Genomic DNA, 7,261 nt, shown 5'->3' on the forward strand with positions numbered 1-7,261 from the left:
CATCCACCAACTATGACTACACAGTGGTTTTAAAATGGTTAGAGCTAGCTGGGCAGTGGTGGCACACACCTTTGATCCCAACACTTGGGAGGCAGAGGTAGGCAGATCTCTGAGTTCAAGGCCAGCCTGGGCTACAGAGCAAGTTCCAGGACAACCAAGGTTACACAAGAAATCCTGTCTTGAACACCTCTCTCCCCACCCCAAAAAGGTTAGGACTGTGTGATGGTTATCTTCATTGTCAACCTGACTCCATTTAGATCACCATGGAAACACACCTCTAAGATCATCTTTGAGGAGGCCTCTGGGGAGGTTTAATTGCAGAGTGAAGACCAACACACAGGCTGGGGTCCTGGATTCAATCAAAAGGAGGCTGGCTGGAGAGATGGCTCAATGGTTCAGAGTACTGACTCCTCTTTCAGGGGTCCCGAGTTCAATTCCCAGCAACCCCATGGTGGCTCACAGCCATCTGTAATGGGATCCCATGCCCTTTTCTGGTGTGTCTGAAGACAGCGACATTCTTTCTCTCTGCTTGCTGACTGCAGACTCAGTGTGACTGGCTGGCTGTTGTCATGTCTTCCCAGCCATGATGGTGTGACCCTCAAACTGTGAGCCAAAATAAACCCTACCTTCTGTAAACTGTTTTGAAAAGATATGTAGTTACAGGGACGAGAAATGGAACTAAGGGCAAATTGTATGTTCTGTGGACTTTGACCGGTTTTTATTTGTTTGTTTTTGTTTTTTGAAACAGGGTGTCTCCATGTAGCCCTTCTTGGCTGCCTGGAACTCGACCGGGCTGACTTGGTCTTGACCAGGCTGACTTCATGTGAACTCACCAAGATCTACCTCCCTGTGCCTCCCTTACTGCTGCGATTAAAGGCATTTGCCACCACCACCAGGATGTAACTAGTTTTTAGAAGTCAGAATGAGAGTTTATATCATCGGATAGAGATCAACAGAACACATTGTTGGAGGGAAAAGGTTAATTAGTTAGTGAGAGATAAGGATGACAAGAATTTGGTACTTAATAGGATGCTTAAAATTATGAATCTCCAAGAAATTAGTGAAAGAATTAAGTATGGGTGGGAAACAGTATATGAGGAACTACAAAGAGAAACCAGGGTTTCAATATCTATGTGAATATCTTGTATGGACCATAAGTGTCTTCCAGGCACCACAAACCATGGAGAAATTAAACGATTGTTAACTGTGAAATATTTTATTTAGATTTACTTATTTTATGTGCGTGAATGTTTTGCTTGCATGCATATATTTGTGTACACTACACGTGTGTGTGGTGCCCTAGAAGTTCAGAGGAGGGTTCCACATCCCTTGGAATAGGAGTCACGGATGGCTGTGAGCCTCAGTGTGGGTGCTAAGAACTGAACCTGAGCCTTCAAGGAAGCAGGCTACTTCCACTGGACATTGTAGGGGACATTACTGAAAAGGGGAAAGAGAGGTTGGCTATGTGATTATTGAAAAGCAGCAGGCTTTTGGATTCGTGGTTTAGACAGGGTGACTGAGTGTTCTGGAGTTTTGTCCTGATTCACTGTGGTCACATGAAGCCTTGCCTGGTGTTGGTATTTTATGGCATGGTATATATTCAACAGAATACCAAGGCCTATCAGATAGTCCAAACCAAATGCCCATCAACTTACAAATAAGTGGACAAGTTATGCGTCTTCACACAATGAAAGCTGTTCAGTAAGAAAGAGAACAAATTGCTCGCACACACTCAACCCCACGAAGGGCTCCTTAAAGTCTTGTGTAATATAGCAGCTTCTGTGGAAAACATGTTTACTAGTACTGTGGCCAGTATAGACAATCAATCTGGGTTAGTACAACCAGTACAAGACATGGCAACTTCATCCACCTCCCACTGATGATGCAACAGAAAAGGTAAAGTTTTGTTCCTGTGTGATTTTTCTCCCATGACACATTATGTAATTGTTGCAGGATCCTCCATCACACCGTGAACCCCGAGATTGTGTTGTTTCCTGGAAAAACCTGTTTTTACTTGTGACGTGGCTCAGCCTTAGCACACACCTTTAATCCAAGAATTTCTCTGCTTGGTTATTGTAAACAGGATTAAGTAAAGTCAACCACGGGTCAAGAGGCAGCGCAACCAACCAGTTGACAGGAAGTGCATGTAATATTATTAAGAAAAAAAAAACATAGAGAGTAAGACAGAATCAGGAGGATAGAGAGACACACAGGAAGTAGAAGGGAGGGACATTGAATTTGAAAGAGATTGTTTAAGTCATCATGAGAGAGGGTCAGCTTCCAGCTTTCTCTGCCTCTCTGAGCTAGCAGGCTTTCATCCCAGTGTCTGGCCCCTGAGTCTTCATTGATAAAATCAAATGATTGAGATTTTGTTTAAAAATATGTAATTAGGACTGGAGAGATGACTCCGAGAGCACTGACTGCTCTTCCAGGGGTCCTGAGTTCAATTCCCAGCAACCACATGGAGGCTCACACTTATCTACAATAAGATCTGTCACCCTCTTCTGGTGTGCAGGCATATATGCAGGCAGAACACTGTGTATATAATAAATAAATAAATCTTAAAAACAAACAAATATGTAATTACTAGAAATAGCACACAAATCCAGTTGAAGGGGACTGTACAGAATAGCAAGGTTATGAAGGGTGAAGCCTGGGAAACTGTCTCCAGTGGGTCATATGCCTGAAAATGGACCCTACTGAGACATCTAGCAAAGCACGAATGTCAGTTAGTTAGCAGTGTAGTTACACTAGTTGGTAAGGCCCTAATTTAGACCACTGTACTCCAGTTAGGTAAGAAGTAACATTAGGGGAAAGTGGGTGAATAATACAAAGGAGATCCTATTATGTTCATATTACTTCTGGAAGCCTTAAACTCTTTCAAAATTTGAGTTGCTTTATAAAAAAATAAACAAATAAAAACACAATGTTAGGGCTGGAAAGATGGCTAGCATATGATATTCTTGCCAAGGATCCAGGTTCGATTCCCAGCTCTCACACTGTGGCTCACAACCATCTGTACCTCTAGTTCTAGGAGATCCTCTTCTGGCCCCAAGAGCGCCAGGCACGCACATGGCACACATACATGGATACCACAAATGCTCATATATAAAAATAAAAACAAATGAATTAAACACACACAGCACACACACAAACACACAAAAAGCTAAGAAGCCCAACACAAAAGCTACACTCAGAGGCCATTTACCCAATATTCTGAAAAGGGAAACTATAGGTACAGAAATCTCATCGGTGGTTTGCAGTGGGGGATGAGCAGACAGGGACCATTCCAACTATGAAAAGTTCTCTATCCTTATTGCTGTTGTGCTTTTTTGAAAAACTTATGAACTGTAAAATAAAAGCAGTGATTTTGACAGTGTGTGCACTGTACTTCAGCAGACCCCAATTAAAAATAAGATTCAAGCATGCTAACACTCCCAGTGTGACCTATATCTACTGTGATCAGAGGCACTGCACTAGAATCTCAGGGCGATGATGATGATGATGAAAATAATAATAATAGAGAAATGACCCTGGCTGAATATCTGAGTCCCGGGGAATGTGGAAGGAGACTGGACTCACTCTGTGCCCCAAACTGGCTTAGGACTTAGCAGCAATCCAGGCTGGCATGGAACTCATGGCAATTCTCCTGTCTAAACTTCCCAATTGCTGGGATTACAGATGTGAGCCACCAAGCCCAAGCCCATTGTTTGCCTTACACAACATAAAAATCAATTACAAGTGGACATACCACCTGTAGGTGGCGCTACATGGAAAATAGGGAGTTGGAAGTTCTAGGACATTGCTTGGGCAATAGTTTCTTAGCTAGGACCCCAAACACAGGTAATAAAAGCAGAAACAAGCAGGATGGTAAAGGAATCAGTCATTTACACAGTGGGAAAGGATATTTCAAATCATACATCTAAGTGTCTAGAATATATGGAGGGGATTAGCGAGATGGCTCAGCAGTAAGAGCACAGACTGCTTTTCTAGGGACCAGGGTTTGATTCTTAGCATTCATGTGGCTGCTCATAACCCTCTGTAACTGCAATTCTAGGGAATCCAACACCCTGTTCTAGCCTCCTCAGACACAGGACATATGTAGTTTGTAGAAATATATGTAGGCAAGACATCCATATACATAATATTTTTTAATATCAAAAAATGTTAAATAACTTTAAAATAAAATATACGGAGGTCTGGTGAGATGACTCCAAGGGTAAAGGCACTTACCACCAAGCCTGAAGACCCAAGTTCAATCCCAAGAGTCAAATGTTAGGAGAGAACCAACTCCTGCGAGCTGTCTGCTGACCTCCACACGAGTGCCATGCCATGATCCTGTACACACACACACACCATGATCCTGTACACACACACGTACATATATATATTTCAGTTGCAAGAAAGCAACCGAGTTTTAGAACTGAGCAGGACACCTGAATAGGTATTTCTCAAAGGAAGACGCTGGGACAATGGAATTAAGTCACAATGAACCATCACCACAAATCTGCTGGAAGTGGCTGTTATCAAAAAGACAAAAGCTAATGTTCACAAGGATGTGGATGAAAAGGAATTGTGCCAAAGCCATTTTGGTAAACAATAAGGGGATCCCTCAAAAAATTCAAACCAGAATAAGCATGTGCTCTAGCAAGCCCTCTCCCAGCTTGTTATGAAGGGATTGGAGGTCAATGTGGGTAGGAGGTGTCTGCGCTTGGATGTTAATTTTAGTGTTACCTACATGGAAACAAGCTAGGTGGTAATCAGCAGAGGAATAAGGCAAGTGTAGCCTGTGCACACACACACAATGAAACATTAGAAGAACGGGTTCTATTATTTGGATGACCCTGCTAACCTAAGTGAAATCAGCACAGCAGGGCAGGCGTAACGGTTTCACACGAGGAGCATATAAAGATCAAACTCACAGAAGCAAAGAACAGAGTGATGGTCACCAGAGGCTGGGGGTGGGGGAACAAGATGGAGGCCTGGGGATGTCTGTCAGAGGACACAGACTCTCAGCTAGACTGAATAAGTTTGGTCTTTTGAAGGGCACAGCAACCATAGTTGATAATGAAGTGATGTACATTTCAAAACTTTGAAACGAGTGAACTAGAAAGGTTCTTATTAAAAAACTGTGAGATGACAGTCATGTTAGTTAGCTTAGCTATCTCTTCATATATATGCATGTATCAAAACACCCCATTGCGGTCCAGAAATAAACACAATCAACTGAAATGCAGTAGTAGTCATGGGACAGAATTCAAAGCAACTGTACTGCAGATACCTTCACAGGTCTTCCGTAAAGACTTTTTGGACACCAAAAACTCACACATGAGATCAGTACCCCAGTAGTCCCAGGCCTTGACGCTGACCTGCACCGCTCAAACCTGCTCCTGTCAGAGCTACCTGCCATCTAACCCTAAAGAAGGGTACAGCCTAGGATCCAGCTGATTACCTCTCTGAACACGTGAACACGTGCGTGTCAACCTCCAGCCCCCACCTTCTGAGGGCTTTCCGCCCACCCCTCCAGCTATCTCTCCTGATCTCCCATCTTCCCAGAGTTGAAAAGTGCGCCACCTCCTACTCCCGCCCCCTCGCAAAACTTTAGGGCACCATCGTCCCGGCTCGTGGCTTGGCTTTGACCTTTTCCCCATCCCTCTGCTGCCATGATCATCAAATCCTGCCTGCTCTCCCTTCAGGCTGTGTCGCGATCCTACCCTTTCTGCATTCCCACTATCACCACTACAACCGGCCACTGTCACCTTAGCCAAAGTGCCCTTCCTTCCGGTCACTGCCTTCCCCGGCCCAGTTGCTCCCCTGGGTTTCTCTCCTACGCGTGGCCCATCCAGCCACCCACAGTGTTGCCGCCGTCCCCACCGGCAACCAGCCGCGCATGCGCGGGATGGGGCACGCGGAGCCGGGACAAAGCTGGGACCCCAACCGGGGCCAGAGACGCACCTGCAAAAGGCGGTGGGGACGCTGCAGGCAGGAGAGGCCTGGGGCGGAGCGCTCCGCGTCCTGGTGTCGAGCCCCGGCTGCAGCGGCCCCTGCCGGAGATCCGGAGCGTGGCATAATATTGATGGGACCGCAAGTCAGTGGAGGGCTAGGCGACTTGCATGTGTCTTTGTGACCTTCTACGGTTCATCCCGCTGCCCAAATAGGTCATGAGCTACCACCTGCTCCGTTGCCTCCTTGAGCACACGGGGTGTTGGGGGGATGCAGTTTCAGTACAGAGCTTAGCAAAATCAAAGTCGTTTCCCCTGAAAATCTCTGGCCAACTCTGGCGAGTTGGTTCTGGGCTAGACGAAACCTCTCTAACCCAACCTAGAAGTTATGTTCACTACTGCTGGTGCAAGATGGACTGGCTTTAGGGACAGACTTCTCCTGCCAGGCTCATCAGCATGGCCTTTCTTAGACTGAAATTGGTGGTGGAGCCAGAGAACCAGAAAGGGAAATAATCGGAGAATTTGGGAGCAAACAGTTGACATTTATCTTTCCCAGGTTAAATCTCAAATGTCCCATTGGTCAGACACTCTGCTGACTTTGAAGCCCCTTCTTATGGCAAAAGTGCTCCAGAGACAAGGGTCCAAGCCACTACATATGAAGCCTGGGCAAAGTATTGTATTCCTCTGCTTTTCTTTCCTATTCCTTTGACGCTGGAGATGTTGAACCCTGTGCCTTGCTCATGTTACGCAAGCACTCTACCACTGAGCGACATCTCCAGCTGTTCTGTCGTTTTTCATGCTTGTGATAGTAAGATAGTAACCGCCATTACTATCAATACGTGGAGGACAGGGAGAGACATTTAGCTTCTTATTGCATCTTCCCGTGGTCCACAGACCCAATATGTTGCTCTCCATCACCCACAGGTTATGCCATGTCTGTGACACTGTATTTTATCAAAGTCCACGGGACTTCTCCCACATTCCAGCCCTCATGCACTGTCCACTCCAACCTTTCTTCTAGGCTTGGAAAGGCCACCTTTTCTCAACCTCACCACTCAAGAGATGGTCTGAAGTGGAAGTTTCAGGTTGTATCATGTGATGTAGACTCACGTGGTGTCTTGTCGAGACAAGACTCATGGGAGAACACCATGATCTTTGGCGAGAGTATAAATACGATTCAATGGACAGTGATGAGATGCTAGGGGTTGGGGATTTAGCTCAGTGGTAGAGCCCTTGCCTAGCAAGTGCAAGACCCTGGGTTCAGTCCTCAGTTCTGGGGGGAAAAAAGTGACGAGGTGCTTGCATAGCTAGCTTTGCAA

General features: G+C 45.5%; 1 protein-coding gene across 3 annotated transcripts in view; it reads right to left on the bottom strand.

Annotated features, from left to right (window-relative positions):
• Sirt5 (sirtuin 5) overlaps positions 1–6,029 on the bottom strand; it is a 25,232-nt gene extending 19,203 nt beyond the window's left edge. Inside the window, exon 1 of one of the 3 annotated variants that reach the window (XM_028763216.1) lies at positions 5,956–6,029. The gene's annotated coding sequence lies outside the window, so the exon portion shown is untranslated. Of the gene's footprint in view, positions 1–4,233; positions 4,343–5,759; positions 5,842–5,955 lie in introns of those variants that run through there. The other 2 variants (XM_028763219.1, XM_028763217.1) reach the window with 2 other exon arrangements.
• Positions 6,030–7,261: the final 1,232 nt, after the last annotated feature.

Source organism: Grammomys surdaster, unplaced genomic scaffold, assembly GCF_004785775.1.
Source record: "Grammomys surdaster isolate TR1022 unplaced genomic scaffold, NIH_TR_1.0 137, whole genome shotgun sequence".
NCBI lineage: Eukaryota > Metazoa > Chordata > Mammalia > Rodentia > Muridae > Grammomys > Grammomys surdaster.